The sequence below is a fragment of the Panthera tigris genome, chromosome D2, assembly GCF_018350195.1.
Source record: "Panthera tigris isolate Pti1 chromosome D2, P.tigris_Pti1_mat1.1, whole genome shotgun sequence".
In the NCBI taxonomy this organism is placed as follows: domain Eukaryota; kingdom Metazoa; phylum Chordata; class Mammalia; order Carnivora; family Felidae; genus Panthera; species Panthera tigris.
This window is the reverse complement of record NC_056670.1, coordinates 43,299,565-43,316,496: the sequence shown is the minus strand read 5'-3', so window position 1 is coordinate 43,316,496 and position 16,932 is coordinate 43,299,565. Positions and strand designations below refer to the sequence as shown.

General features: G+C 45.7%; 1 protein-coding gene across 1 annotated transcript in view; it reads left to right on the top strand.

The window, feature by feature from the left end:
• Positions 1–16,932, top strand: part of GRID1 (glutamate ionotropic receptor delta type subunit 1) — a 534,516-nt gene that overhangs the window by 476,243 nt on the left and 41,341 nt on the right. The gene's annotated exons all lie outside the window — the stretch shown is intronic.

The following is a 16,932-nucleotide window of genomic DNA, read 5'->3' as shown; positions in this document are numbered from 1 at the left end:
AGTTCACTTTGCCCAGATCTGTCAGAGGAATTCCTATCTATGGCAGTGATATATTACAAAATGTAAGTCTTAAATAATAAGACTTGAGAGTTGAAATATTCCTTCATCCACAGGCTGCAAAATGGATGTTGTGTTAGCAAGCATGAAAACATTAATCTCATTTTACATCTCCATTAGAGCTCTTGAGTGACCAGGTGCATTGTCAGTGAGCAGTAATATTATGAAAGGAATTTGTTTTTCTGAGCAATAGGTCTCAACACTTGGCTTAAAATATTCAGTAAACTAAGTTGTAAACAGATGTGCAGTCATTCAGGTTTTGTTGTTCCATTTATTGAGCACAAGCAGAGTAGATTTAGCATAATTCTTAAGAGCCCTAGGATTTTTGGGAATGGTAAATGAGCACTGGCTTCAACTTAGTCACCAGCTGCATTGGCCCCTAACAAGAGAGTCAGCCTATCCTTGGAGGCTTTGAAACCGGGCATTGACTTCTCTCTAGCTCTGAAAGTCCTAAATGGCATCTTCACCAATAGAAGCCTATTTGTCCACATTGAAAATCTGTTGTTGAGTGTAGCCACCTTCATGAATTACCTTAGGTGGATACTCAAGATAACTTCCTGCAGCTTCTACATCTGTACCTGCTGCTTCATCTTGCACTTTTGTTTTTAAATTTTGTTTAATATTTATTTAGTTTTTTTTTTTTGAGAGACAGAGACAGAGCATGAGTGGGGGAGGGGCAGAGAGAAAGGGAGACACAGAATCAGAAACGGGCTCCAGGCTCCGAGCTGTCAGCTCAGAGCCCGACGCGGGGCTTGAACTCACGAACCATGAGACCATGACCCGAGCTGAAGTCGGATGTCCAACCGACTGAGCCACCCAGGCACCCTCATCTTGCACTTTTATGTTATGCAGATGGCCTCTTTCCTTAAATCTCATGAACCAACCTCTGCTAGCTTCCAACTTTCTTCTGCAGAGTCCTCATCACTCCCAGCCTTCATGGAATTGGAGAGAGTCAGGGCCTTGCTCTGGATTGGGCTTTAGCTTAAGAGAATGTTGTGGCTGGTTTGATCTTTTATCCAGACCACTAGAACTTTCTCTATATGAGCCATAAGGCTGTTACACTTTCTTATCATTTGTGTGTTCACTGGAGTAGTGCTTTTAATTTCCTTCAAGAACTTTTCCTTTACATTCATAGCTTGGCTAGCTGTTTGGCACAAAAGGCCTCACTTTTGGCCTATCCCAGCTTTTGACCTGCTCTCTCACTAAGCTGAATCATTTCTAGCTTTTGATTTAAAGTGAGAAACATGTGACTCTTTCTTTCACTTGGACACATAGAGGCTACTATAGGGTTATTAAATGGCCTAATTTCAGTATTGTGTCTCAGGAAATAGGGAAGCCCGAGGGGGTAGAGAGAGAGAGAGAGAGAGAGAGAGAGAGAGAGATGAAGGATGGCTGGTTAGTGGAATAGTCAGAACACACACATTTATCGATTAAGTTTGCCATCATCTATGGGTTTTGTTGTGGCACCCCAAAACAATTACAATAGTAACAACAAAGATTACCACACAGAACACTAATGAAAAAGTTTGAAATATCATGAGGATTACCAAAATGTGGCAGACACGAAGCGAGCAAATGCTGCTGGGAAAAATGGTGTTGATGGCCTTGCCCGAAACAGGGCCACCCCAAGCCTTCCATTTCTAAAGCACACAACATCTGCAAGCACAGTAGAGTGAAGCACCATAAAATGTGTGCCTGCACTGCAAACTGGGTTACTTCACAGAAATTCATTGCCTCCCAGCTTGGGCAGTTCGAGAACAAGGTGTTGGTGGGGTTGTTCCTTCCAAAGTCGGTGAGGGAGAATCTATTCCTTGTGTCTCTACTGGCTTCTGTAGGTTTGCTAGAAATCTTTGGAATTTCTTGACTTGTGGATTCATGCATTACCTCGATCGCAGCTTTCATTTTCACATGGCATTCTCCCTGGGTATGTGACTGTGTCCAAATTTGCCTTTTATAAAGACACCAGTAGTTGGATTAGAACCTATTCTAATGACCTCATCTAAATTGGTTACCTCTGTAAAGACTCTGTCTCCAAATAAGATCACACTCTGAAGTACTGGGAGGTTACAACTCTTGACACATCTATTTTGGGGGACATGATTCAATCCATAATGGAAAGAATGTCTTAAACAAAATCCTGGAGGTAGTGATATGTAACCCAAGACTTAGAATATGAGGAGATACCTGTGTGTTTAGGAAGGAGAAGTGGCCCACATGGCATATGAGAAGGACCAGAGGTGAGAGGAAGCTCCCCAGTGGGCTTAGGGAACAGTGTGGTCAGGAAAGAAAGTGTAGGGGTGCTGGCTGGAGGACCAGGTGGACACAAGTTGTGCAAGGCCTAGGGAGTTGTATTTAGGAGGGGCCCCTTTCTTCTGAAAAAAATGTGAAGCCATGGAGGTTGTCTAGACAATCATCATGGTCAGAACTCATCATAACCTCCCACTCAAAACATTGTTAAACCATGCAGCAGGGAACCACACCTCCTAAAACTCAGCATGCATCTGTGTTCTGGTCAGCCAAGTTCCCCTGCTAGGCCTCCCATCAGGAAAATGCTGCACATGGCTCATTCAGGCATGGGGGGAGGGAGGGATGTGGCCTCTTCCCTAAAGACAAGTACTGTGGTCTACAAGGAGCCTAGAGCCTGTCTCTGCTTGGCATTGGATGCACTGGGAGGGATCCCTTTACTTTTAATGCTCCCTTTACTTTTGCTTTGTCAAGCCTGGCTGGTCAAACCCATGATGGGTATTTTTAAAAATTCCTTTATATAGAGATTTAAGCATCCCCTGTTTATTTACCTGACCAGAACATCCAGAATAGAAGAGAAGATGAGGAAACATGCATGAGGCAGCAGATATGTGTGGTTTATGCATCATTCATCCACTCAAACAAACTGTTCTGTTCACTGAGTGAATCTTGTGATCTGGACATAAACATCCAGATAGAGTTTGGTCCTGGTGCTCCAGGCTCTAAATCCTAGAGAATGAGAGGCAGCTTCTGTCCTGCCTGGTCCAATTCCCTGTGAATGTGGCAAGAGGGAGACATTTCAGGGAGACACAGCTCTCTGAAGGGACAAAGAAAGCACACTGACTTTGAATAACACAGTCCTTTGAGGGATCCCATGATAGGCTCTTGTCTCTTGAAGATTGCAGACAGCTTCCTCCTAATATTCACTATCAACTCTTCCTGCTGCAAGACCCTCTTGTCCTACTGAGGAAGGGATGGGCTCTGCTTTGGGCTTGTGGCTGTGTTTCATGCATTATCTTGCATCCCAAGGCACTATGGGGACAATATTATGTTGCTAAGAGTCAGGGAGGCCCACAGCAACCTTTGAAGGTAGTTAATTTGCTTTGCCCTGTTGGGTGTGGTGTGGCTGTGGCCTTGACATGACTTGAAGACAAGCCTCAGCAGTCCCTGCGTCTGGGGAGATGGCTGTAAGTGCTCCTTAGGAGCAAAGCTCCTGGCGTCGAGACAAACTGAATTTTAATTGCTAGAGGCCTGTTCTTTGTGAACTCTTCCCTACAATAGCTCTGAGTCCCGACAGACACTTCAAAATGAGATTCCAGCTTTCAGAGAAAACAGCTATGTTTCAGAGAAAACAGTTTATGGTGCTGCTTTGTCAGAAGAGAGAATCCTAAATAAGATAAGGATTTAGTGCCAACCCAGGCCATAGAGTCGTGAAATATGGTGGGAAGACCTGAGATCTCATCTTGGCCAGGGGTTCCAATCACAAATGTTTACAGGGCCAGGCAAGAATGTCAGTGCAGGTTTAAGACCAAGGAGAGTTCTGGGGTTTGTGGTGACCCAGAAATCACATGCTCATATTAAAGGGATTCAAATTCAAAACAAACAAACCCTATGCTAGGCAAACCAGCTGTTTCTGAACCTGTCATGAAGATTGGCATTTTATAACTATAATGTGCAAATCTCTCATTGCATAATTGGGATCATGGATATGACTGTATACTAAGTGTCTTCCATGGGCCAGCACTGTCCTCAGTGCTTCCTGAATTCACTCAATCCGTGAAGATCCCTGTTGTATAGAAAGGAATGATGCAAAGAGAGACTGAGCTTGTCCAGGGCCACAGAGCTAGCAAGTGGTAGCATGAAATTCGCAACCAGAGTCTGACTCCAGTGTCAAGGTTTTGGACTCCTGCCCTGTATGGTCGCCCCATTATGGATGCCCCTCAGAGTAGGAAAGTACCATGTACCCTGGGCAGAGCCCAGAACCCAGGCACCAGACTTGCAGTGTGATATTACTAAACTGGACCATGTTGTTCATGCTTCTCAAGAGTATAACAGGTCAAGTAGAGCCAGGCTTTGTAGCCATAACAGACTGGTTTATATGCCTAACTCTAGTGCTGGCTGGATGTAGGGTCCTGGGTAGGTTGGTATGAGTCTCTAACTCTTGAGGAAGTTAGTTCATCTCTCAGGGTCCTAAGAATGAGGACTGTGATAGCTTCCTTCAGAGTTGTTAGAAGGATCCAATAAAGAGGGAATAACATAAGGCATGGATATGTTTGGATGCCCCCTAAATGTTGGTGTCTTTCTCTTTGTCTTCTGGTCTGTGGAAGCCACAGTGTGCTTTTCCAACAAGTACCCCTTGGTGGTTGATCTAGTGTTATGCACCTGGGTGTGTTGCTCCCATCATAGAGTTTACTGTTGGACACTGGCAGAGTTGTCCTGAGTGTCCTTCCCAAACCCTGGGAAGTTCATGGGATGGGTAGTTATTTTAAACTAAAAGCAGGATTGTGCTCAGTTCTTCCAGCATCCAGGTGCTGCAGTGTATGCCATGTTCCTCTGATCAAGGCACCCATAGCTCCCAGTGGTGCCTGCCAGAGAGAGTGCCAGGCTGAGGCTCATGGGGCCCCTGACGTGGTGTGTCTGGCACCTGGCATTGCTAATGGCATTTGAAGAGATTTCGTCCAAGAGAAAGCTAGCTATAGTGAATGGTCCATGGTCCATGGCATGGACACCATCCTTAGTTGGAGCTGGTGTGGGAAGATCCCTCAAGCATCTTAGAGAAAAACTCAACATCAGGCAGACCAGCAAGTTCAACCTGGTCCTGGCACAAAGTAGCCCTAAAAACCTCATAATTTCCTCATCTATAAGGTAGGATGAATAATTTATCATAAAGGTACAGTCTGAAGATGAAATGAGCCCTCCCTTATTACAGCACTTGGCACGAGGTAGGGCCCCTGCCATCCCTGCACCCAAACAAGACTCATCAATAATAGAACATACCTTCTCCTCCCAACTCCCTTCCCTAACCTTTCCATCAGTCTGTATCTTGTTTGAGCAATTTTTCTGCACGCTGATTCAGAACAGCTAGCATCTTGTAGCTTCACATTTAATTACAGTTGGTTTTGTTTTGTTCAGTAACAGGCTCACATGTGCTAGTGTTTTCTTTCCAGCTTCCCCACATGGGGAGGGCTTGAGTCCCTGCTTTCTTGCACTGTGAGTGCTGACTACCCAGGTTCATAAACAAGCTCAGGTGGGCAGATGTCTCCTGTGCTGTGATCCCTGCACTCACTGCATTGGTTGGTTTCTCTGTCACACAAATCTTCCTCCTACGAGGTCACCATTCCATGACTGAAGAGCCCCTAGCTGCTCCTTTATTTAAAACTCTGTCACAGTGCATGACTTCTCTTAGTCTGAGTCTCCCAGCCCTCCAGCAATCCCCCCTTCCCTCTTTCCTTTCTTCTTACTGCTCTGGGGTCCTTCCATGCACATTCATACATGCACATGCCCAGGCCCTAAACACATGTGCCCATGCATGCATGCACACACATATAAGCACGTGGGTTCACCAGTACTCTTCAGTTTTGCCTTCTAAAGCACATGTGAGAGGGGCGCCTGGGTGGCTCAGTCAGTTGAGCATCCGACTTCAGCTCAGGTCATGATCTCTCAGTTGAGGAGTTCGAGCCCCGCGTTGGGCTCTGTGCTGACAGCTCAGATCCTGGAGCCTGCTTCCGATTCTGTGTCTCCCTCTCTCTCTCTGCCTCTCCCCCACTCATGCTCTATCTCTGTCTGTCTCAAAAATAAAGATAAACATTAAAAAAAATTTAGGGGTGCCTGAGTGGCTCAGTTGGTTGAGCCTCCAACTTCGGCTCAGGTCATAATCTCACGGTCTGTGAGTTCAAGGCCTGCGTTGGGCTCTGTGCTGACAGCTCAGAGCCTGGAGCCTACTTCGGATTCTGTGTCTCCCTCTCTCTCTGACCCTCCCCCGTTCATTCTCTGTCTCTCTCTGTCTCAAAAATAAATAAACATTAAAAAAATTTTTTTTAATAAAATAAAAAAAAAAATTAAAGCACATGTGACAGCTTTCTGTGGTAACTTCCCCATTGCCCTGTGCATAGAATGTGCCCTCCTGCCCATCTCACACATTCTCGGATCCTGTGATCAGTACTTCATTTCCCATCATTTTTGAACTTCTATCCCATCATACTGCCCTCTTAGTATTCTATAAGTAATTATGCCCTTGGTCCATCCTTAGTGCTTCTTAGTTATGTTACCATGTCTGCTCCCTTCTGGTAACCTGCTATAGTTCCCAGAGCTTTCATTCTCTCCAAACATCAGTGGTTTGAAAATACAGTCACCTTTGCCCAGAACATCTTTTATTCCTCTCCTCCATGTGTCAGTTTCTGCTTTCTCCTTAAGCCAGAACTTAAGCCTCACCTTTACTGCTAACCCTTGCTCCTCGTCCCCACCCCAGTCTCTCATCTGCTGAGCTTTAGTCAGGTCCACATCTTGTCCCAATAACTCTGAGCTTACTTCTAACAGTGTGTTTTTCATGATATTTTTGATTGTCTGTTTGCTCATTTATCCTGCACACTTGGCTGTGGGCTGCTTGACATTGCTATAGGATGACAATCAAGTGCATGGGTTTTGGGGTCAAGCAGTGCAGAGTGGAAAGACAGCTCTTCCTTCTACTTGCTGCTTCTGTAGCCTTCCATAAGTTACTTAATCTCCTTGAGCCTTGATTTCTTCATCTCTAAAATGGGGGGATAATAATAACTTTATGTGAGAGTATGGCCAAAGTTAATGAAGCAATACAAATGATGTATTAGCACAGTGTCTGGAAGTTAGCATTATTATAGCTTTCTTCTAGCATATCAAGTGACTGACTGCCTGGGAAGCTGACATAATTGAGGGGCTCAGTCAGACATCTGGAAAGGAGAAGAGGGAGGGAAGGACAGTGAAAACAAAAGCCAGCAGAGAGAGAAGAGGCTCAGACTGTTTCTCTGGAGCAGAGGGGGATGCAGGCTGTGCCAGGAGGCAATGAAGGCACCTTCACATCTTCCCGAAGGGCTGCTGTCCTGATTTGCATTTCGGTCACATTCATGACAGCCTCATAATGGATTAAGAGCCCCAGCACTGATATATTAAAGGTTAATGGTGCATCCTGCTTTTGTATTGATTTGTGGCAGCAAATATTTGCGGGTGTTGAGAGCTGGGAGTCTGCCATATTCCTGGCATGGAGGTACGGCCGGCTGGCAGGGCTGTTTGTGCAGGGCTCCCACTGAGCCCAAGGGGCATAGGAGCTGGGTAAGCAGACAGCTGCTGCTTGCAGGGTTCAGGCTCAAGAGGATTCTCTCAGCCAATGCTGATTTCCATTAGATCCACAAAGAAACTGGATCTTGAAGCTTCAGTACCCTGAGGAGGAAGGCTGGGGAGTACCCGGCCCCATCCCTGAGCTCCTTGGTGATTGGTTCCTGGGATAGCTCTGACCACATAGCTCTGTGCTGGGTTTCCTGGCCCAAGGCTACAGTTCTTCTGTTTAAACTCTCAAGCCATCACTATGTCTGCTTCTCTGCAGATGACTAGCCCACACCTGTCCTGAAAGGAGACTGGTCAACTCAAGAAAAAGACCTTTCCAATACAATATACAACCTACACATTTGGAAAGTGATAAAAATGAATTCACTAATATATTATTCATGCACATAATAACCCATGTTTATTAGAGTGTCTACTAAGTGCCAGGCAGTATTGTAGGTAGGGAGGCAAATTATCCCAATTTGGCTGGAACTTACCTAGTTTTAGCACTGAAAGTCCTATGTCCCAGGAAATCTCTCTGCCCTGTGCAAACCAGGATGGTGTGGTCATGCAGTTGTAGGCACTGGTGATATAGCAATAAACCAAACAACCAAGTCCCATTCCAGGGGAAGAACTGACATTCAAAAGCCTGTGATATATTTCTTTGCTTTTATCATATAATTTAAGACGGGTGGTATTTTATATAGGGTTGTCAGCAAAGGCCTCACAGAGAGGGTGACATTTGATCAGAGACACAAGACACTGAGAAAGTGAGCCAATTAAAGATGTGAGGGAAGTGTATATCAGGCTGAGGGGAAAACAGCTACAGAAATCCCAAGGCAGGAAGGCAGGGAAGCCATTGTGGTGAGAGCAGAGGTGTTGGGTTCTGACCATGTGGGACTTTTCAGACCTTGTGAGGATTTGGATGCTTCTTTGAGAGATAGGAAGCAATTGGAGGGTTATGGACGAAGAGGTGACATGATTTGACTTAGATATTGAAACGATCATTCCACCTATTCCCTTGAGGAATATTGTAGAGTTAAAGGTGGAGACAGGGAGACCATTAGGGAGATGATCTCAGTATCCACATAAGACACAGAGTGGTGCATGGTGAAGGTGATAAGAAAGCATCTGCTTCTGGATCTCTCTTGATGATAGAAGAGAGCAAATATGCTAAGTTAATATGTGAGATATGCAAGGAAGAGAGGAACAGCAATGATTCCAAAGCTTTCATCCACAGCATCTCAGAAAATAGTGTTTGTCTGAGATGGACAAAGTAGAGGAAGAACAGGTTTGCTGGTAGATTTTGGGGTTCACAATTCAAGAGCTTGGGTTTGAACGTGTTCTGTCTAGGGACCTATTAGCCATCCAGATGGAGCTGTCAGGTGTGGGCAGTTGCCTAGAGTCAATGGGGTGGGTCAGGGCTGGGGTGGTCCACTGGAGGCATCAATGTATAGATGTATTTACAGCCAACTGACTTGACCAAATCATGGGGAAAGGGATGTCACTAGAGAAGAGAGGGAATCTATTGGCTGCACGTGGGACACCCCAAGATTCAGAGTGTGGGAAGAGAAGAAGAAGTAGAAAGGAGAGGAATAAGGAGGCACTTGCAAGGTGAGAGAACTAAGAGTGATGTCCAGAAGCCAAATGAGGGAATGTCTTCAGGAAGGACAGAGTGATCAAGTTTGTCAAATTCTGCTGGTTGGGGTAGAGTGTGGAGTGGGAAATGGCCACCGTATTTGGGAGATCATCAATGACTTTGACAAAAACAGCTTCAGTTCAGTGCTGAAATGAAAACTTAACCAAGGTAGGTTCATGAAAAATGGGAACAGAGAAATGGAGACTCTTAACATAGATGACTCTCCAGAAGAACTGGAGAGTGGTTGGAGAAGGGTATGATTTCAAAGAACGAGTTTTTGTTTTTGGGGGTTTTGTTTTGTTTTGTTTTGTTTTGTTTTGTTTTGTTTTTAAAGATAGAAGATGTATGTGTTTTCATGCTGATGGAAATGATCCGTAGAGAGAGGCAATTTCATGATGTTGGAGATAGAGGTGACAACTGGAAGAGCAATGTATTTGAGAAGGCAAGGAAGTGTGGGCTCCAGGAGATAGACACAGTATGACAGAAATAGGAGCAAGGACTGACCACCATTTTAAACGTTGGGCCAGCAGGTATTCAGTGGTTTTAGGAAAGAAAGTTCTTTATAAAGAAGCAAAGTTCTCTACTGATTGCATCTACTGTCTTAAGAAATGGGAAGTGGGGTCATGGTCTGAGAGTCATCTAAGAGAGTGAGAGGATGAATTGGGCAGGGGAGTTTGGAAGCACACCAGGCTGCATGAGGGTCTACTTGAGGTTAGCAGTTGTGCTTCTAAAGTTAGACCCATCACTGTGCTGGTATCCAGCCTGGATTTTTTTTCTCCATCATATTCAGCTATAAGCACAGAGTTGTTTTAAACCAGAATTGATTCTTTCAGGAAACACAAAGTCAGCACCTGTTGTCTGTTAGACCATATGTGGAGTGACAGGGATCTGGACGTGGACAGAGTCCAGCCCCAAGGGAGCTCACTGTTGAGGTGGGGAGCAGACATGTTGATGGACACATGAAGTCCAAAGGGGTAGATGCAAAGATAGGCTACCCTGGGAACACAAGAATGGGGCCTGGATCCAGGAGGATCTATTCTTCCTACTGGAGATGTCAGCTGAAATGATTCCTGGAGGGCGGGTGGGTTTTAGTCCAATGAGGAAGGCAGGGCACAGCATGGTGGACAGATAATGAGCCCAGGGGAAGGCTTGGAGGCCTGAGAAGAGGCTAGAGACGATGGATCTGGAATGCAGGAGGCATCGAGACTGAGCATCTTTTGCCAATGGTATTGCCCTGGTTTTGACTTAGTGGAGGATATGGACGTTCAGCCTCTGACACATGCCAGGGCCTCAGTTTGCTACCCGGCTCAGCAGCATCTGACCCAGGCTGAGGTGACAGTCACAGCCCATCCCTCAGGACCTGTCACTGAGCCCTGCTCACTTACAGGGTACAGACTGAGTTTCCCAAATCTGAAACACATGACCACATATGCCTTCCTTTCAGAAACTTTGGCTGCCAGGGTACCAGACCTGAGCTCAATCCAGAAGATGCACCCATGAGGGAAATTTCAGACTGCCTTGGTGAGGGAGCCTCAGTCCTAATGGGCTCTGGATTCTCAGGATGGCTCAGGCCTTTCTGGGTTAGGCTGGGCATTTTCATCTTGTTCTGGGGACTGAAGATACAACTATCAGAGCCCCTTGGAGCCTGCTTCTCATAGCCAGAAGGGCAGGTATTTGATGAGGTAGGAGAGGAGCCCCTCTCCTCGCAGTGGATCTGGACCATGCTGGGCAGTTGGCAGAGGGGGTGGACACGGAGGACAAGGACAGCACACAGTTAAGTTCCCAAGGCCCAGAGCTGTCACTTAGGTAGCAGAAGGATTTTTAATTTTTAAGGATTTGCGTTCTGTTTACAATGTAATTAAAAACGCAAATTTTATAGAAACACATTTGTAAAAAGTGGAAATCTCACAACTGTTCAGGGCTTATTCCCCCTGTGTTTATTCTTACATTTATTTACATTTATTAATGGTTACTTTTTACCAGAATGCAGATCGGCTGTATACAAATACATTTTTTCCTAGCAGTTTAGTTTGGGCATCTTTTTATTTCCATAGCCTTCAAAAACATGGAATATGGAAAGAAAGCGGTGTGGAGGGAAGGTTGGGGAGGGAGAGGAGTGTGGCTCTGCTGGGTACTCAGTACATGCCAGGCCCTGTGTGGCTGGCCCCAGGGCTCATATTTGAAGAAGGGCTTTGTGGCCTTCTATATCCTATAAGTGCGTGTCTTCCTGTCATGAGCTACACCGCCCTCATCCTGATGGGTCATTAAATGTCCTCAGAGGGTTCCCCACCTGGGATTCAGAACTGCAGTCACTCTCATGACTGACTGGATACAAAAGAGTGTGTGTGATGCCCCCGCCTCACCTTCCCCCAAGCTTCCATGATGGGCCCTGGCAAATGTTGAGGGTGCTGTTCCTGAGGAGGAGACAGATTTCCAGCCTGCCAGCCTCTGCTCTTGGAAGGCACATCTTCTCCAGGTCTTGTCCCACCCACAAGGGCACCCTCAAAGTGCTGGAGAAGTACATGCCCTCAGTGTGAACTCCAATGGCTAAAACACCCCCTACACCCTTGATCTAATCTCGTCCTCCATTATTTTCCATAATTCTTACTCTGCTTTATTAATCTTCATAGTACTTTTGATCACTGGATACATGACATTGGAAGTCTGCTGACTACGCCCCCACAGGCCACATCAGCAGCCTGCAAACTACACTGTTTTTCTTTTTTGAAACATTTTTAGTGTTCTAAAACACACACACACACACACACACACACACACACACACACACAAAAAACAAAAAACCAAGGGATATGTGACAGATTCGTATGTGGCCCTTATTGCCCACATATGTAAAATTGTCCCTTTCCAGAAAGCGTGCTGACCCTGGCATTCCATCTGTTTTTGTTGTTGTTCATATGTTTGTTTCTGTCTCCCTACCTCTACCACATAAATGCCCCAGAAGCGGGAACTTGGTGTTGTTCATGCTGTATCCCTCACCTAGAGCAGTGCTCGACACAAGCAGATGCTTAGAAAAGGTGTTTTGGGATGAATCAGTGGAAACATGAAGACACCTGTGAAGCCTTTCAGAGCCCAAGGTTGAGAGGCATCTCAGAGTATGTCAGCCTTCTTCCGAGGTCCTGTCCACCTTAACGGCCCCAGGTGTGGGGGAGGAGAGACCAGGAAAGGTGGCAAAGCCTCGGGTAGGAGAACACTGCATGAGAGAGGAACCAGAGAGACTGGAGGCACAGGGGGAAGCCCTGGTGAAGAGACTGAGGAGGGGCAGACAAATGGTGGGGAGTTGAGAGCACTGGTCCTGCAAGCAGCCTGTGGAAACCTAGCCAGGCCATCCCAAATGACTCAGGTAGCATCATCTCCTGTAGAGTCAAACAAAAGCAATAGAAAAAGGAGGCTGCTGGGATGATCATCAAGGCATCTGTGGGCTTTAGTTCATGCAGCTTCACATTAGGATGAGCGTCCCCACCCTCCCATGCCTTTTGGGTCACTCCACTATTTTCTTTGCTTTTTTAAGGAAGAATAATAGGGCTTTGGGATTTAGATTTACCAGGCCTGTGATTATGGCAAGCCCACAACTGTTAAAATCTGTTTTACATATACTGTATATTGATTCTGCTCCTGTTACAAGTGTATTTATCTCCATTGCTAACATAAATATTTCTGTAACATGCAAAGATGTATTTATAAATTCTGTATTATTGATTTTTTTCATGTGGCAAACACATTTATCTCTTTGTTAATGAAAACATATCTAGGAAATAGTAAGATTGATTTATGGAGAAAGGTATGGGGAGGGAGGTGGTGCCGAGCTGGGTAGACTGTCCTTGGCCACAGCTGAAGGAGATGTTGTGGGACTTCCAGAAAGTGCGTGTGCATGTTTATTTGGAGGAAACTGCTCTCAGAGACAAAGGATGTTTGCAAAGTCTTTCTGCAAGGCAGTCTGGTGTGTTTGTAGGAGTCAGCTATGCTTTCAGCTAGGGGAGACTCCCAAAATTAGCATCCAGGCCAGGAGATATAAAGAAGCATCTCCCATTGGTCTCAAACTCAGTTTCCATAGGGCACAACTGAGTGAAAGGTACGGGCTCAAAAGTAGGCTTGGAGGAAAGGCTAAGCCTTGCCATGGAAGGATTCCAACACTACAGGTTGTTAAAAGTAAGGAGATAAGCAGTAGACTACAGGGAGCCAGGGTCAGCTGCAGAATGTGCATGCTTGCAATGTGGCACTTCATTAGTGAATGCAAACCCAGACAGGGCAGCCTGGCGAAGATTCTTTTAAAGACTTCCTTCCATAATACAGGCAATGGTGTTATAAAACCATATGGTGTCACGTGGTAGCTACATCTGTGGTGAGCATAGCCTAATGCATAGAGTTGTTGAATCACTATGTCATACACCTGAAACTAATGTAACATTGTGCGTCAACTATACTTCAATAAAAATAAATAAATAAAGACATCCCGCCCCAGAAGCTTCCCTCACCCAGGCACTTACTAATTTCTCGGGAAAAACCTCTGCTAGGCAGTTCCCATCATGGTTCACAAAAACAAGGGTCCATATGGCCTGCCAAAGGAGTTTTGGTGTCTCCATGCTTACTCTGGATTCAGAATTCCTCAGGTTGTCACTCTAGGCATCTTGGGTACCTAAAATGTGTACTGTTCACAAGGCAACCCATTGGATGCTGATGAGGAGGAATTTGCATGTACCTTGGCAATAACATGGAAGCAAGAAACTCGACCACAGGCCTCTTACTAGGAAGGCAAATGGGCAGATGCCAAGGCAGGCTTCAATCTCATGAACCTAGAAAAGTCTAAAAAAGCTGCCTGTCCTCGGTTGCTTCCATCCAGGTGTGACCATCCCAGCCCCAACCCTGATTAGTCCTTTATACTGTTCTCTGTTTTGACCATTTGAACTGCTTATTGACAGCCTAACAGAAGGGCCACCATTTTTAAACATTGACCATGCACCAGACCTATGTCTGTGATCCTTAATCTTCACCAAATTTGTGAGAAAAGTATGAGTGAATAAAACTAGGGTCTCAGTAGGTGATTCTGAAGCCTGCACATGCACCACACTCACCTGGAGGGCTGAAAAAGTATATAGATTGCTGAGTACCACCCCTAAGTTTCTGATTCAGTAGTACTGGGATAGGCCCAAGAACTTGCATTTCTTCAAGGGCCCTGGGTGATGCTGATGCTGTGACTCTGAGGACCATTCTTCGAGAACTACTGGTCTACCTCAAACAGCTAAGGTATCCACAGGCAGGATTCACACCCATATCTGCATGATTCCAACACTGCATTGTGTTAGCTGATATGAATTGCCGCATGGTGTGTGTTCCAGATGGGCCACCAGGGCCTTCTCAGGTCATATCTTGTCTTAATGGAACACCTTACCCCTTGATTCTCCATCTAGCTACCTCTACCCATCTTTCATGGCTCAGTTAACATTTTCTCTTCTACGAAGCCTTTCCTTAACTCTGGCCATAGCCAGCTGCACCTCCCCTTTGCTTCCAGGGTCCCCCATGCAGAGCTCTATGTCAGCTCTCTCATGTTGTTTAGTGACTACTGTTTTACTCCTCTGACCATTCTCCCATCCCTCACTGTGAACCCCATGAGGATGCCTGCCATTCATTCCTTGCTGTGTGTGCCACGGTGCCTTACCAAGTGGCTATTCAGCAGCTGTTGGTGGGACAACTGCTTGAATGACTCTAACCAGTTGTCAGCATGCATGATTGAGGTTTATAGACATAGCACCAGTGATGGGCAGATCATCTCTCTGTGTTGAGGGTGCAGGGACCCTTTCTAGAAGTCATTGCTGAAGAGACTACTTTGAGAAACATGCTAAATTAAGTGTGTTAGTGATGCCTTCTCCAAGCTAAGCATCCCTTGCTTGTTCAGATGGGTGTGCTATCTGATGTGCACATCTGTCTTTCCCTGACTGCCAGTGTTGGCTCGGAGCCTGGTTGGCCCATTGCACCTATACTCTTTCATTCCTCCCCCTTTCAAAACTGATGAGAGGCTGAGTACCCCAAGGAAATGATGGCTTTGGTGTATGAAGAGTGGAGTCCTCCTGCCTAAACCTCTGAATGTTTTGATAGTGTTATTTACACAGAAGTATGGTGGAAGTACCTACTGTGTGCTGGGCATGTTAGTGAGCTTGGAAACTTTCCTTGAAAGAGTGTGTGTGCATCTGAGATAGGAGAGATCCCTCTGCATGGACTCATGGCTATGAAAGATGATATATGGAGGCCATGGGGCTGAGCCATGAGGCTGGCACAGCAAAAGGAGGTGGTGTTTGGGGGCGGGAGCAGTGAGGTCTACTGGGACAGAAATGGACATGAAGCCATAAACATTTGGGCTGCCTACTTGTCATCCAGAGATGATCCCTGAGCCTCTGGCCAGGGGCACCGTCATGAATAAATACTAAGAGGCGAGAGAAAATCTCCATTTCAAATGTGGGGATGGAACAGTAGTGCTGAGCTCCTTGGCAGTTACGCATTCATTCCATACTCATGGAAACTGCAGTAATTTAGAGCAGTTCAGTATTTAGACTCAACTGTGTAATTCATCTTGATGTTTCCCATTCATCAAAGCCTTGTGTTTGTTTGTATTACCATGAGAAAAATAAAAAACGTGGGAAAAAAGATCCCCCCTTCCTTTCATTACAGGCAAATTACGACAGAGTTACAACCCTTGGGGCCCTTCAAGCAAAGGAACATCTTGCTTCAATTAGATATAAATAATGAACAATAATTAGAAAGATTTCTTCATCGAATTTGTTATTTTGTGTTTCCTTTCATCTGTAATGTATTGAAACAAACACTGAGCTCTGTTTCTGGGCCATGTAGCAGGGCCTAAAGGAACTCCATGGAGTGCATCTCCAAAGCAGGAAGAAGCACCCATTTTTGGCTCCTCTGTGTGCATGTTGTGAAGACTGGTGTCCGCCCTGGATCCAGTGCCATGGATGTAAAAAGGAGGCTGCCTCAGCTCTAGTTCTCCAGATTCCTATAGTCTACCATGCAGAATAATTGCTACTAGTTACTGGCCACTCAGTTTGCGTCAGGCGCTGCTTTACAAGCTAAACACACGTTATTTCACTTAGTCTTAACAGTAGCCCTCTGCCACGAGCTCTACTTCTAGCCCTGTTTTAAGTGTTTTGGAAACTGAGGCACAGAGAGTTTAGCTAACCTGCCAGTCCTGCGGTATCAGTGCTGGTGGAGACAGGAGGTAAGGCAGGTGGTTGGACTCCAGAAATGTTGCTTCCTCTCACTCTGGGATGCTGTTCTCTCAAATCACAGTGATATTATGCAGCCATAGAAACTGTACAAAGTATAGAGATGGCACAGGGAGGTGATGGCTTCACATGGGGAAGGGAGGCACCCAGATCTTCAGGGTGTCTGCAGAAGAATATCTGGTGGATGAGTGAGATAAACGGGTTCCAGGCTGAGGAAGCACCATGGTCTGGTGCCATAGATGGGGACTGTGTGGGATTTCTCGTTTCAGCATTGGCTGTGGAGTTGCATGGAGGCAGGGGCAGCAGCTGGAGATGAGACCAGAAGATGGAGGGTTGGGTAGATCAGGTCGAGAAGATGGGATCTCCTCATGGAAACGGTGACTCATGGAGAAGTGGGGATGATGATCCTTGTTGTTACAAAGGAGAAACAGATTTCTAGAAGAGAAATAAAGA